Source organism: Dermacentor albipictus, chromosome 9, assembly GCF_038994185.2.
Source record: "Dermacentor albipictus isolate Rhodes 1998 colony chromosome 9, USDA_Dalb.pri_finalv2, whole genome shotgun sequence".
Taxonomy (NCBI): Eukaryota; Metazoa; Arthropoda; class Arachnida; order Ixodida; family Ixodidae; genus Dermacentor; species Dermacentor albipictus.
Window position 1 is genome coordinate 34,101,691 of NC_091829.1, and position 16,670 is coordinate 34,118,360.

General features: G+C 48.9%; 1 protein-coding gene across 1 annotated transcript in view; it reads right to left on the bottom strand.

Annotated features, from left to right (window-relative positions):
* Nucleotides 1-16,670, bottom strand: part of LOC135906533 (uncharacterized) — a 266,802-nt gene that overhangs the window by 95,841 nt on the left and 154,291 nt on the right. The window contains exon 3 of the mRNA XM_065437975.2: nucleotides 14,158-14,242. The gene's annotated coding sequence lies outside the window, so the exon portion shown is untranslated. The remainder of the gene's footprint in view (nucleotides 1-14,157; nucleotides 14,243-16,670) is intronic.

Here is a 16,670-nt window from a genome sequence, read left to right on the forward strand (position 1 = left end):
CAACCTTACCACTTTATGAAAATTACTTTTGAAAAATTCAGGCCCTAAATCAAAACTCCGCTTCCAACAATCACTAGAATTTAGTCTTCCCCCTCAAACGCAACAGGTTTCCTTTATATCGGTCCAGGGGTTATCTCGGAAAATCATTCCTGCAATTTACATGCATTTGAATAGGCGGCAGCGGAGTTGGGCCCGCGCCAAAGCTTCCTCTTATTGAGCAAGACCACTTCCTTGCATTTCGCGTCGAAGTTAATTGCTACGCTGGCACGTCGAAATGTCAAAGGATTGCAAATGCCCCCAGGTCCCCTTGCAGACCCCAAGGTCCCGTCACGCTATCTGCGACAGCTTTTTCGCTTAGGGATCCCCAACTTGTGTGTTGCTAATAGAGTGGGTTCTGTGTAAAATACGAAAAAAAAAACCGCTTTTTTGTAGTGGGGGAATTTCAGTGCAGGAAAAGGTCGCAGAACTTGCCTTTTATATTAAGTATCTGGTAGTACGCGCCTTTACCGATAAAAAGGTTCACTAGACTAGAAGAAACGCAGTCAAAAATCCACAACGTCACCGTTAGATTGCGAGAGAAGCTGAAGAGGGGGCGATATAGCAGGAGAGAGAATGAAGAGAGAATATAGAGAGAGAATGAAGAGGAAAGGCAGGGAGGTTAACCAGATATGAGTCTCCGGTTTGCTACCCTACACTGGGGATGGGAGATAGGGGTTAGAACCTGAAATCTGCAATGCGGTCTATAGATTCCCGATTGGTCATGCACGAGCTCGGGTTTCAAAGTTCACTGCACAGTACTGAGACGGCCGCGCGTGATAGACGGCCACGAAACGTACTGAAATTGATGCAGAGGAAAGCTTCGGCGAAGGCGTGCATACGACACCCGCACACGCAAACACCTGCGAGAAATGCAGTGTCTACACGGGCCCATATATGACCTGATCCGCAAGTAAAAAGGACAAGGTTAGAGAGAGAGAGAGAGAGAGAGAGAGAGAGGGGGAGGGGGGGGGGGGGACTTCGCTTAGACGATTTGTTTCGACCGTGGCCTTGCGGGATCGTGAGGAGACATCATTAAAGGTGCAGCTGGAGGTGAAGGAGCTTGCATGCAGGGTGAAGGTGAAATGCGAGCGTTTTTCTGGGGCATACGCGATCCCTATGCGAAGGGGCTGAGGATGGACGGCGTCCTTACGTTTCATAGACGCGAGAGAAAATACCACCACCGAGAAGCGTGAGGTTGGATACGCGTAGTGGGAGGGGGGAGGGGGGGGTCGAGCACGCTATGAGAGAAGGCGGCGAATATAAATGGCGCCGAAGGATCTGATGAAATAAACGAAAAAAAAAAGGCGAAACATGACGAAACAACGACAACGAAAAGAGAGAGACCGATTCTTTCGGCCTCGAGCTTATTTACTCCCATAGCAGCACGCGCCCACAGAGGAGAACCCCATCTTGTGTGCTCTCCTGCTTGTTTCTCAAAATAATTACGCTCACCCAACGCGTAATGAGAGAGACAGGGATACGAAGGCTACGGTTTTTCGTGCCGGCTGTAAGGGAAGACTGAAGTAGCAACCAGAGGCCCTCATGAAATAAACTACGCAAAAAGAAGGGGGGGAAGCAACTCGAGGGCTTTTGAGACCTATAGCATACAGACATGGTGTGCGCAGCTGTCTTACAATCGGCGGCGTGACTCAGGCAAAGTGTCTGAAAAAGGCAACAGGCTCAGACGTCACGACGGAGGGAGAACGCGCCGGACAGAAATATGAACGCAAAAGATAAAAAATGAAAAACTAACTACTCAAGTCCACTGAAAGATAACGGCACGTTATTTACTAGAGCAGGAAACTAACGGCGTCTGCGATGCCTTCAAGCAACACCCAAACCCCCCTTTCCTCCAACACACACACACACAATATGTTATGGTGAGAGTGATTCAGTTATCGCAATCGCAAGTACAAAAGGAAGGGCTGTCAGCCACTACAGCGACAAACGAACACGACTCGGTAAACGCGAACAGCAAACCGCTGGCGTACAGAGCTTCTTCACACTTTGGTGACCCAAATGGAATCATAGATGGCCAAGTCAGGAGCCAACGAATGTACAGTGTAGAAACACCAGCTAGAGCCCATGATATTCCTTCGCCGCCATCACAAGCCATCGCAGCAGAGGGCGACGAGGGCACTGTTGCAGTTTTTAAGGGCTACAGAATTGGACAAGCGGCTGTAGCATGATGTTCATAGTGCTGCAAGTGCTACTGTACTGTGCGGTGACAGCGTGCGGCGACAGTGACCAACTGTGATCGTATGTTTGTGCTCCTTTCTTTATCTCTACTTTGTTATCACTTTACCTCCCCCTCCCCTCTTTCCCCAGCGTAGGGTAGCAAACCGTATCTTCCCCTCTGGTTAACCTCCCTGCCTTTCCCCTTTCTTCTATCTCTCTCTCTCTCCCAGGATGCTTCCTCAAAACTATGCGAGAGGCGCTACTCGTGTGGTAGTCATCGTCTCGTATACTCGTTTGTCAACGCATTTGCGTCTCGCATGCTCGATGGTTTTCGATGGGGTGACGATTTTGAAAACTTTCGCACGTAGCAAGGACAAGGGTAATAAATCGTGCGAAACGTCGCCAGCTCTCAGTATTCATGCGCCTTTTTCCTTGCTGTTCTAGCTCTCTTTCTTTTAAATTCTTTTCCTCTTTTTTTATTTTCTTTGTCCGTGGTTCGCACGAAGAAGCAGCAGCAGCAGCAGGTATTCCAAATATGCGAGACGACCGTTTTAAGCACGCGGCATTCGCCGAGGGAGTCACGTTCGCAGTAAATTCCGAAACGCTGCCAAACCTCTGTGGAGCGCACGCCGAAAGAGAACAGAAATGCTCTCCGAACATAGGGCTGGGCGGTTAAAAAAAATGTGGTAAGAAAAAAAAAAGAGAAACCTGGGAGATCGCACATACAGCAAAATAAACCAGGCCCTTATACTTTTTTTTTTCTTCTTTCTGTTGCGATCACGAACGCAGGAAAAATAATAATAACAAAAATCAAGAAACGTTCTCGCTAAATACACCTCACCAGTTGGTAAATTAGCACGACAGATTCCAGAACGCGATATAAAGCGACCGTACGGGAGTAAAGAAAACGTAGTGGGAATGAAGAAGCATGACCCGCGCGAGTTGCCGCAGCTGGGAAAAATTTCCCCTAACAGCGTTTATTCGGACTAGTCGCGATCTCAGATTGCGTTAGGCGCGCACTCGGTGATGATTACTTCTCAGAACTTTGGTAGCAGCGTCAAGGAGCAAGAAAACACACTCACGTGCTTGCATGCACTCACATGCGTAAACACGTCAAGACACCCCCCCCCCCTTCCTCCCCCTTCTTTCCTCAAGCGCTCACGTTTCGCTTTTGAAGCGTTGTTCACACTGGAACTAAAAAAGATGAAAAAAGAAACGCTTCATCAGCGAAATTTCAATTTCCCAGCTTGAACGGTGCGCTATAGGATATTACGCTGAAGTAGATGCTTTATCGAGCATTCGCAGCGATGGTGTAATATACATGGGGACCAGAAATGGCGAATAAACAGTTCCGGGCTATTTTCCAGTCTTCTAATAGACCGAGCTGAGTCTAATGCGTAAATCTTCCGGCTAAATTTTTATTACCTTGACTACATAACAATCTCGTAATATTCTTATATTATTAGTGTGAAGTTGTATTTGATCACTACAAATACAATTACAATTTCAATACAATACAATTTCACACATGTACGGAATCCATTTTCGTGTTTAAAGTGCTGTAAACTTTAATAAGACATTTTGTACCTCCAAAAACGTTATAAAAAACATACAGCCGACGTCCCCAGTTGTTTTGCGATGGCTATAACCGTGTTACTGCGGTGGCTATAACCGTGTTATTGCGGAAAAAAAACGTGGCTAGCTCCGGCGCATTCCGACACGTTAGGTAGATGACTAAGCTTCAAAGTAACGACGCGATCAATATGCGCTAGCGCGCATCAATCGTTGCGCAGCTGCAAATTATCGCAATTAGTGCACAATTACTGAAGACTCCCGTCACACTCGATCGCCCGTACGCCGCTACCGAGCCGCGCCGTTGGCACACGGCGCTGCACACCGGTAATTGACAGCCGAGCTATCGACGCCGTTTTGGTTTTAGTCAGATTTTGCTGTCTCGTATATTGGTTTTTTATCCATCGCCGTTTAAGAATTATTATTTGTTTTGAACACATATACACATATACACAGGTAACAGGAAAGGGAAAGCGAGGAGCAGGCTGGCAACTAGCACCGGAAGGGGCACGACGCCTGCCTACTCTTCTGAAGGGAGGTGACAGCAACACAGAAATGGAAGATAGGAAGGAGAGGAGGAAAAAGGAAAGAGGAAAGGTGAGCAACAGGACAAATCTAAAGACCAAAGTAGAACACTGCAACAGGACAAATCTGAAGACTAAAGTAGAACTCTGAAGCCGAAATTAAAGTGACGCCGCATGCTTACCGGCTTAACACACCCACGCTACGCGTACCTTTTTAGAGTTGCTCGTTCGAGACGGGAACACCCGTGCGTTAGTATGACCTCACAGATATCTGAAAGTTTTGGCTCATATTACGGCCACGTTCATCCGTAATGGACTTCCCGAAATTCATTCGGTGGGTGTCACTGGTTCGTTCAGAATGGAATGCAATCCTTTAGCGTTGGCGTTCCTCCATCGTTTCCCCCCGCTGAACTCACCAGAACGTGCGCTTACATAGCTACGAAGTTGGAACTTCACCGGCGAAACTCGGGTAAGGAAAGGTATAAGCGAAAGGACATGCGGACGTGGAAACGTATAGCTCACTTACGAAACAGCTCCGTCGGTGCTCGGACAACAACACTTGCGCTACCGTTAACGTCTACGTTAACGGTGTTCTAACTTCGCGCTTACAGCTACGATGTTGGAACTTTACCGCCGAAACTCGGCTAAGGAAAGGCATAAGCGAAAGGGCATGCGGACGTGGAAACGTAGGCTCACTTACGAAACAGCTCCGTCGGTGCTCGGACAACAACACTTGCGCTACCGTTAACGTCTACGTTAACGGTGTTCTAACTTCGCGCTTACAGCTACGAAGTTGGAACTTCACCGGCGAAACTCGGGTAAGGAAAGGTATAAGCGAAAGGACATGCGGACGTGGAAACGTATAGCTCACTTACGAAACAGCTCCGTCGGTGCTCGGACAACAACACTTGCGCTACCGTTAACGTCTACGTTAACGGTGTTCTAACTTCGCGCTTACAGCTACGATGTTGGAACTTTACCGCCGAAACTCGGCTAAGGAAAGGCATAAGCGAAAGGGCATGCGGACGTGGAAACGTAGGCTCACTTACGAAACAGCTCCGTCGGTGCTCGGACAACAACACTTGCGCTACCGTTAACGTCTACGTTAACGGTGTTCTAACTTCGCGCTTACAGCTACGATGTTGGAACTTTACCGCCGAAACTCGGCTAAGGAAAGGCATAAGCGAAAGGGCATGCGGACGTGGAAACGTAGGCTCACTTACGAAACAGCTCCGTCGGTGCTCGGACAACAACACTTGCGCTACCGTTAACGTCTACGTTAACGGTGTTCTAACTTCGCGCTTACAGCTACGATGTTGGAACTTTACCGCCGAAACTCGGCTAAGGAAAGGCATAAGCGAAAGGGCATGCGGACGTGGAAACGTATAGCTCACTTACGAAACAGCTCCGTCGGTGCTCGGACAACAACACTTGCGCTACCGTTAACGTCTACGTTAACGGTGTTCTAACTTCGCGCTTACAGCTACGATGTTGGAACTTTACCGCCGAAACTCGGCTAAGGAAAGGCATAAGCGAAAGGGCATGCGGACGTGGAAACGTAGGCTCACTTACGAAACAGCTCCGTCGGTGCTCGGACAACAACACTTGCGCTACCGTTAACGTCTACGTTAACGGTGTTCTAACTTCGCGCTTACAGCTACGATGTTGGAACTTTACCGCCGAAACTCGGCTAAGGAAAGGCATAAGCGAAAGGGCATGCGGACGTGGAAACGTAGGCTCACTTACGAAACAGCTCCGTCGGTGCTCGGACAACAACACTTGCGCTACCGTTAACGTCTACGTTAACGGTGTTCTAACTTCGCGCTTACAGCTACGATGTTGGAACTTTACCGCCGAAACTCGGCTAAGGAAAGGCATAAGCGAAAGGGCATGCGGACGTGGAAACGTATAGCTCACTTACGAAACAGCTCCGTCGGTGCTCGGACAACAACACTTGCGCTACCGTTAACGTCTACGTTAACGGTGTTCTAACTTCGCGCTTACAGCTACGATGTTGGAACTTCACCGGCGAAACTCGGGTAAGGAAAGGTATAAGCGAAAGGACATGCGGACGTGGAAACGTATAGCTCACTTACGAAACAGCTCCGTCGGTGCTCGGACAACAACACTTGCGCTACCGTTAACGTCTACGTTAACGGTGTTCTAACTTCGCGCTTACAGCTACGATGTTGGAACTTTACCGCCGAAACTCGGCTAAGGAAAGGCATAAGCGAAAGGGCATGCGGACGTGGAAACGTATAGCTCACTTACGAAACAGCTCCGTCGGTGCTCGGACAACAACACTTGCGCTACCGTTAACGTCTACGTTAACGGTGTTCTAACTTCGCGCTTACAGCTACGATGTTGGAACTTTACCGCCGAAACTCGGCTAAGGAAAGGCATAAGCGAAAGGGCATGCGGACGTGGAAACGTATAGCTCACTTACGAAACAGCTCCGTCGGTGCTCGGACAACAACACTTGCGCTACCGTTAACGTCTACGTTAACGGTGTTCTAACTTCGCGCTTACAGCTACGATGTTGGAACTTTACCGCCGAAACTCGGCTAAGGAAAGGCATAAGCGAAAGGGCATGCGGACGTGGAAACGTAGGCTCACTTACGAAACAGCTCCGTCGGTGCTCGGACAACAACACTTGCGCTACCGTTAACGTCTACGTTAACGGTGTTCTAACTTCGCGCTTACAGCTACGATGTTGGAACTTTACCGCCGAAACTCGGCTAAGGAAAGGCATAAGCGAAAGGGCATGCGGACGTGGAAACGTATAGCTCACTTACGAAACAGCTCCGTCGGTGCTCGGACAACAACACTTGCGCTACCGTTAACGTCTACGTTAACGGTGTTCTAACTTCGCGCTTACAGCTACGATGTTGGAACTTTACCGCCGAAACTCGGCTAAGGAAAGGCATAAGCGAAAGGGCATGCGGACGTGGAAACGTATAGCTCACTTACGAAACAGCTCCGTCGGTGCTCGGACAACAACACTTGCGCTACCGTTAACGTCTACGTTAACGGTGTTCTAACTTCGCGCTTACAGCTACGATGTTGGAACTTTACCGCCGAAACTCGGCTAAGGAAAGGCATAAGCGAAAGGGCATGCGGACGTGGAAACGTATAGCTCACTTACGAAACAGCTCCGTCGGTGCTCGGACAACAACACTTGCGCTACCGTTAACGTCTACGTTAACGGTGTTCTAACTTCGCGCTTACAGCTACGATGTTGGAACTTTACCGCCGAAACTCGGCTAAGGAAAGGCATAAGCGAAAGGGCATGCGGACGTGGAAACGTATAGCTCACTTACGAAACAGCTCCGTCGGTGCTCGGACAACAACACTTGCGCTACCGTTAACGTCTACGTTAACGGTGTTCTAACTTCGCGCTTACAGCTACGATGTTGGAACTTTACCGCCGAAACTCGGCTAAGGAAAGGCATAAGCGAAAGGGCATGCGGACGTGGAAACGTATAGCTCACTTACGAAACAGCTCCGTCGGTGCTCGGACAACAACACTTGCGCTACCGTTAACGTCTACGTTAACGGTGTTCTAACTTCGCGCTTACAGCTACGATGTTGGAACTTTACCGCCGAAACTCGGCTAAGGAAAGGCATAAGCGAAAGGGCATGCGGACGTGGAAACGTAGGCTCACTTACGAAACAGCTCCGTCGGTGCTCGGACAACAACACTTGCGCTACCGTTAACGTCTACGTTAACGGTGTTCTAACTTCGCGCTTACAGCTACGATGTTGGAACTTTACCGCCGAAACTCGGCTAAGGAAAGGCATAAGCGAAAGGGCATGCGGACGTGGAAACGTATAGCTCACTTACGAAACAGCTCCGTCGGTGCTCGGACAACAACACTTGCGCTACCGTTAACGTCTACGTTAACGGTGTTCTAACTTCGCGCTTACAGCTACGATGTTGGAACTTTACCGCCGAAACTCGGCTAAGGAAAGGCATAAGCGAAAGGGCATGCGGACGTGGAAACGTATAGCTCACTTACGAAACAGCTCCGTCGGTGCTCGGACAACAACACTTGCGCTACCGTTAACGTCTACGTTAACGGTGTTCTAACTTCGCGCTTACAGCTACGATGTTGGAACTTTACCGCCGAAACTCGGCTAAGGAAAGGCATAAGCGAAAGGGCATGCGGACGTGGAAACGTATAGCTCACTTACGAAACAGCTCCGTCGGTGCTCGGACAACAACACTTGCGCTACCGTTAACGTCTACGTTAACGGTGTTCTAACTTCGCGCTTACAGCTACGATGTTGGAACTTTACCGCCGAAACTCGGCTAAGGAAAGGCATAAGCGAAAGGGCATGCGGACGTGGAAACGTATAGCTCACTTACGAAACAGCTCCGTCGGTGCTCGGACAACAACACTTGCGCTACCGTTAACGTCTACGTTAACGGTGTTCTAGCTTCGCGCTTACAGCTACGATGTTGGAACTTTACCGCCGAAACTCGGCTAAGGAAAGGCATAAGCGAAAGGGCATGCGGACGTGGAAACGTAGGCTCACTTACGAAACAGCTCCGTCGGTGCTCGGACAACAACACTTGCGCTACCGTTAACGTCTACGTTAACGGTGTTCTAACTTCGCGCTTACAGCTACGATGTTGGAACTTTACCGCCGAAACTCGGCTAAGGAAAGGCATAAGCGAAAGGGCATGCGGACGTGGAAACGTATAGCTCACTTACGAAACAGCTCCGTCGGTGCTCGGACAACAACACTTGCGCTACCGTTAACGTCTACGTTAACGGTGTTCTAACTTCGCGCTTACAGCTACGATGTTGGAACTTTACCGCCGAAACTCGGCTAAGGAAAGGCATAAGCGAAAGGGCATGCGGACGTGGAAACGTATAGCTCACTTACGAAACAGCTCCGTCGGTGCTCGGACAACAACACTTGCGCTACCGTTAACGTCTACGTTAACGGTGTTCTAACTTCGCGCTTACAGCTACGATGTTGGAACTTCACCGGCGAAACTCGGGTAAGGAAAGGTATAAGCGAAAGGACATGCGGACGTGGAAACGTATAGCTCACTTACGAAACAGCTCCGTCGGTGCTCGGACAACAACACTTGCGCTACCGTTAACGTCTACGTTAACGGTGTTCTAACTTCGCGCTTACAGCTACGATGTTGGAACTTTACCGCCGAAACTCGGCTAAGGAAAGGCATAAGCGAAAGGGCATGCGGACGTGGAAACGTATAGCTCACTTACGAAACAGCTCCGTCGGTGCTCGGACAACAACACTTGCGCTACCGTTAACGTCTACGTTAACGGTGTTCTAACTTCGCGCTTACAGCTACGATGTTGGAACTTTACCGCCGAAACTCGGCTAAGGAAAGGCATAAGCGAAAGGGCATGCGGACGTGGAAACGTATAGCTCACTTACGAAACAGCTCCGTCGGTGCTCGGACAACAACACTTGCGCTACCGTTAACGTCTACGTTAACGGTGTTCTAACTTCGCGCTTACAGCTACGATGTTGGAACTTTACCGCCGAAACTCGGCTAAGGAAAGGCATAAGCGAAAGGGCATGCGGACGTGGAAACGTAGGCTCACTTACGAAACAGCTCCGTCGGTGCTCGGACAACAACACTTGCGCTACCGTTAACGTCTACGTTAACGGTGTTCTAACTTCGCGCTTACAGCTACGATGTTGGAACTTTACCGCCGAAACTCGGCTAAGGAAAGGCATAAGCGAAAGGGCATGCGGACGTGGAAACGTATAGCTCACTTACGAAACAGCTCCGTCGGTGCTCGGACAACAACACTTGCGCTACCGTTAACGTCTACGTTAACGGTGTTCTAACTTCGCGCTTACAGCTACGATGTTGGAACTTTACCGCCGAAACTCGGCTAAGGAAAGGCATAAGCGAAAGGGCATGCGGACGTGGAAACGTATAGCTCACTTACGAAACAGCTCCGTCGGTGCTCGGACAACAACACTTGCGCTACCGTTAACGTCTACGTTAACGGTGTTCTAACTTCGCGCTTACAGCTACGATGTTGGAACTTTACCGCCGAAACTCGGCTAAGGAAAGGCATAAGCGAAAGGGCATGCGGACGTGGAAACGTATAGCTCACTTACGAAACAGCTCCGTCGGTGCTCGGACAACAACACTTGCGCTACCGTTAACGTCTACGTTAACGGTGTTCTAACTTCGCGCTTACAGCTACGATGTTGGAACTTTACCGCCGAAACTCGGCTAAGGAAAGGCATAAGCGAAAGGGCATGCGGACGTGGAAACGTATAGCTCACTTACGAAACAGCTCCGTCGGTGCTCGGACAACAACACTTGCGCTACCGTTAACGTCTACGTTAACGGTGTTCTAACTTCGCGCTTACAGCTACGATGTTGGAACTTTACCGCCGAAACTCGGCTAAGGAAAGGCATAAGCGAAAGGGCATGCGGACGTGGAAACGTATAGCTCACTTACGAAACAGCTCCGTCGGTGCTCGGACAACAACACTTGCGCTACCGTTAACGTCTACGTTAACGGTGTTCTAACTTCGCGCTTACAGCTACGATGTTGGAACTTTACCGCCGAAACTCGGCTAAGGAAAGGCATAAGCGAAAGGGCATGCGGACGTGGAAACGTAGGCTCACTTACGAAACAGCTCCGTCGGTGCTCGGACAACAACACTTGCGCTACCGTTAACGTCTACGTTAACGGTGTTCTAACTTCGCGCTTACAGCTACGATGTTGGAACTTTACCGCCGAAACTCGGCTAAGGAAAGGCATAAGCGAAAGGGCATGCGGACGTGGAAACGTATAGCTCACTTACGAAACAGCTCCGTCGGTGCTCGGACAACAACACTTGCGCTACCGTTAACGTCTACGTTAACGGTGTTCTAACTTCGCGCTTACAGCTACGATGTTGGAACTTTACCGCCGAAACTCGGCTAAGGAAAGGCATAAGCGAAAGGGCATGCGGACGTGGAAACGTATAGCTCACTTACGAAACAGCTCCGTCGGTGCTCGGACAACAACACTTGCGCTACCGTTAACGTCTACGTTAACGGTGTTCTAACTTCGCGCTTACAGCTACGATGTTGGAACTTTACCGCCGAAACTCGGCTAAGGAAAGGCATAAGCGAAAGGGCATGCGGACGTGGAAACGTATAGCTCACTTACGAAACAGCTCCGTCGGTGCTCGGACAACAACACTTGCGCTACCGTTAACGTCTACGTTAACGGTGTTCTAACTTCGCGCTTACAGCTACGATGTTGGAACTTTACCGCCGAAACTCGGCTAAGGAAAGGCATAAGCGAAAGGGCATGCGGACGTGGAAACGTATAGCTCACTTACGAAACAGCTCCGTCGGTGCTCGGACAACAACACTTGCGCTACCGTTAACGTCTACGTTAACGGTGTTCTAACTTCGCGCTTACAGCTACGATGTTGGAACTTTACCGCCGAAACTCGGCTAAGGAAAGGCATAAGCGAAAGGGCATGCGGACGTGGAAACGTAGGCTCACTTACGAAACAGCTCCGTCGGTGCTCGGACAACAACACTTGCGCGCCCCCTCCGCGATTGAGTTGAAGGACAGAAGGGGAAAAAAAAAAGGGGGGGGGGTCAGACCGTTGACAGCGGCGGGACCAACGGTGAGCGGCCGAGATGTGACGAAGGGGGCGCGACGGTGTATCGCAGGTGAGCGCGCGCCAGAGCGTTCGTTGAGGTTGTAGTACAAACCTGGGACTTCTGCCAACTGCGGACGAGTCCCCGAAGTTAGCAAACACGGGGTGTATACGCACGACTAGAGAGACGGCGCTCGGCCCCTCTCGGCAGCGAAGAAGAAAGGTGCTTCGAAGGAGAGGGCCCGCGCGGCCGCGCAGCCTGAGAGAGAGAGAATAACTTTATTGAATTGGGGAAATGGGGATAGGGGATTAGGAGCTTGATGGGTGGTGCCTGAGATTCCCCGCTTTTGAGTCCGCGAGTTTCCTCGCGGGTTCACTTGGTGCGAGACTCTACTAGCAAGAGGGCGTACCGCGTTTTCGCGAATTTAACCCACCCATCGACAAAAGACAACCGTGAAGATGTACTCCTCATCTTTCTAAATACATGAACAGTGCGCGCTTCACAGCTATCAGCCGCGTCCGAATGATATGCATCGGAAGGAAGTTTTTTTAAACTTGTCTTGAAGGAGTATACTACCGCCTCTCGAGAACGGTTACGCCGGTATGACTGGTCGGTGTTGCGTCCAAATGCATGAGAGACCCTATATAGAGCACGTCACGCTGCGGGTTCGTCGCCGCTGTGATCGTCGCTGTGATGCATGATGATGTATGGGGTTTTATGGCGCAAGGGCCAGGTATGGCCAAAGAGCGCGATGTCTGTGGTAATGAGTTTGCACTGTAATTATGATAACTATGAAGTTGGTGTGACGTGGCTGTAGAGGGGCCTCAGAATATACGCTCTAAAGTGCGTAAAACCTGTATAATAAAATTATGGCGATGACGTATGACTTGTACTATGAACATTTAGATGCATGTAAAAAGAATGATAACATAGGTAAAATATATCAGATTGTAAGAAATTTTAGAGCACTACTGCAAAAAAAAAAAAACATATGGGCCTGGAGGCATGTGTCAATCCTCAGGTGAAATTGGCTGGGATTTTCCAGGATGTAAGTTACGCTTTGATTACAACTTAATCATTTCGTTATGCGGCTGTACGAAACTGAAATAAATTCTGCAGGGCCGTTCTCGTGCTTTACTTTTTTTTTTCAACGATACGGACATGCTCCCACAGTGTATTTTTTATGGTATCGCAGTTCTACGCTGCAGTGTCATTCTCGAATTACCTAATGTCCTAAGACCTGCTGCATCGGGCCAAACGCCGCAAAACGTGGCGATAAGAAGGTCAACCTGTCCGTATTACACGCAGTGCAGTTTACGGAGTACTGCAAGATCGGAGCCTTGGCGCGGCAGCAAGAGCACTACCAACAGCAATCCTTTGGGTACGTGTCCCAGCAGAAGGCGTCAGTAACCTTACTGCATTTTATGTTGCTCTTCTCGAAAGGAGCGAACTGAGCCACTATGTACAGATTGCGTTGCTGTCGACTGCCTGGCGCAGCAGCTATATCATACACTGTAATATATATTAGCATTGCGCGCTTACTGAACTCAGTGCCACAAGGCGCCGCCACCAGCGCTGCCGTCAACGTCTGCGTCACCGGTGTTCCAAAAATATCAATATACTCGTTAAATATCTCTCGTATACGCATCACATGGCGGGTGTTCGGGTGCTTGAACATGTCTCTTCTTATGCTCAGACAACAGCGTCGCCCTACACACATGACGATGTCCCGTTACGCGGCTTGTCTACACAGTCGACCAAGCAAAGCGCCGATAAAAAAAGGAAAATGTAGTACATGAAAGAAAGCACGACCGCTGGCAACCAAATACCGCGGCGCGGCCTGCGCATCGTCAAGCACTTGCGCTGAAGACGAGTTGCCGAGTCAAGACGAGCCAAGTTCGGGTCAACATCTTTCCAATCTAAACACGGTGGGCAACGCCCCTCACCACCCCCTCTCCCCCGCCCCTCTGATCAGCGCTCGCGCGACAACCAACAAGGCGCGTTCAATCGAGTAAATTCAGTAGGCGCCAGTTTGTTTTGACGGCCACCCTTAGCAATCAGCCTATATAAACGACGCTAAGGCCGCGATAACTTATTTTCCAACAGAGTCTGCCGGCGACCAACTGCGCAGTGAGCAGGCGTTTGTGGACTCCCTGACCTCCGGTGGGCCCGCATTACAACTCCTGGCTCTTCATCACCGGGTAACAACATTTCGTGGATGTATAGACTAACCTTGATGATGAGGACCGCCCTCTCCGTCATCACGTCTCGTCTACCGGGCGGCGGTGAAGACGCTGGGATGACTCCATCGCGGATTCTGCAAGACACAATGAGAAAAAAAAAAGAAAAGTTGAGTTGAGTTGAGTTTAGTGGCACATAAGCGGCTTAGGCTGCTTATGTAAAGCTTAGGCTTATGTATGCTTATGCTTATGTTACGCTTATGTAAAGCTTAGGCTGCTTATGTGTGTAAAGCGTATGTTATGAAAAAAGCGTTCGTAGTCAGCATATATGCTCTATCAACTCGCCAAGAAACAGAGAGCGCACTATATACGGAAACGGAAATTAAATGAACGAGTTCTTACAGCGTGTAGCCTTACTGTAAAATTTTGCCGCCGTACATATTGCGAATATGGCCAGCATTTCTCTCGCAATAGCTTCTCTTCCATTTTTTATATATCTCAACTCCAACGACAACCCTCAACGGCATTGAACGCTTTTTAGAAAGGGTGCTGAAAAGGACAGGAAATAGACGACATTCATGGCTGGCGAGTACAAGAGTTCTGTCGCGGTGAGGAGACTTCTGGTTACTTCAAGCATAATTTAATGTTGTTATTTGTATTCAAATTAATTAACCAACACGTGTTAGTTCAGCTTTCCACAAGACCTTTCCATCTCTCTTGACCAACCAAGAGCCTTGACCGACATTGAACGCTCTCCGCATAAGATGCATTGAACACGACACAACGCAAGATACAGCCTTTTACGGCCAAGCCTCATCAATCAAGGATCTAATCTATGTCAATGTTGGGCACTTGCTTTGCTTTCAAGATTGAACCATCTTCGTTCGGAACGAAAAAAAAAGAAAAGAAAAGATGTTTTGTAAATATGGAGCTTACAAACTGCGTTTATGTGCCACTCGCCGATCGTGCGATGCGTGCAGTGATCGAGTGCCTTACGCAACACTTGACTCGAGGCATTGAAAAAGCAGTTTCTGAAAAGATCCTTTGTCCTCATCGTCATGTTTCACCTCTCAATGCACACCTTGTCCAATCGCATTTCTATAGATTCTTGTTGTTGTCTTTAGTTATTTTAGTTCTTTATTTCTCCACGAGACCTTTCGAAAAAGGTCCAGGGACTTTATAGTATTGGCGGAACTGAATTACCGAGAGCCCCTGTGCAAGCAAATAAATAAACGATGAATGAAACGAGCAGGTCAGCCACATCAAACTGGCGGCACAAAGTACGTTGCCATTGGTTACCGGTAGCCTTTAGGCACATCATTCAAGGTGAGATTTGCAGTAGGTTCTATATAAGCCGATCGTCATATAAAAGTGCGAAGTCGTAAATCCATCACCGGTCTCGCAGAACACATGCTGGTCTGCCTTTGAAAGTATGCTAGAAGTCATACTTGAAAGTATGATTTCGAAATGAGTCATACACTGCAGTCAGTCGTAATACGTTTAGGCGAGTCACGCCACGATGAAGCACTGGCTACAAAATGAATGAAGGATTTGGAGTTCTGAAATACATCTTTTTATGCAACGCCGCATAAATTTTACCCGGCAGGCTTCATCGCCAAGTCGTTACGTTCACTACAATTTTTTTTTTCTTTGCGTCTATTTCTTCAGAGTAGTTCTTCCTCGTCTGTCTTAGCCCTGTTTTGCGAAGTAAGTAGAAACTTATCTACGATATTGGAGGGGGAGGGGGGCGATTTGGGCTTGTTGGGTCATGATCATCAGGTTGCATAGCGCAGATGGAACTACCACAAAAAAGAAGGACACTACGACACACTGAAAGCAAACTACAAACAGAGGTTTATCTTTACAGAACGACATCTTACACGCTCGCGCAAAGCCACCACGCATGCGCAAATGATGGTCTTCCAAGAAACACGCTTAGTCTCGCTCTGTAGCCTCCTTTAAATGAACAAGCCCGCAACGCCAAACGTCGTCGGGGAGGAGTGAGTGAGTGTGATGTTTAATGGCGCAAGGGCCAAGTATAACCAAAGAGCGCCGAGTCTGTGGTAATGAGTTTGCAGTGTAATTAGGATTACTATGAAGTTGGTGTGAGGTGGCTGTAAGGGGCCTTAAAAATATACGCTCTAAACTGCGTAAAATCTGCATATTAAAATTACGGCGATGACGTATGACTTGTACTATGAACATTTAGATGCATTTAAAAAGAATGATACGATAGGTAAACCAAATCAGATTATAAGAAATGCTAGAGCACTACTGCCTCCTTAGAGCCCTTGAAACACAAGGGCCTGGAGGCATGTGCTATGCAAAACAGTTATCGCAGTGGCATACTCTGGAGAGAGGAGGCGCTACGAATGTATGGGACTATAGTCGGATACAACTTTAGAAAAAAGGGGGCGTTTACTCCTCCGAGGCGGGTGCACCAATGGGCGCGCATTCTGGACCGACGTCATGCGCCGGACGGCCGGTGACTTCGCCGCTTCGGTCATCTGGGCGGGGCCTCCCCTTTTTCTAAAGTTGTATCCGACTATAATAACATGTAAGACC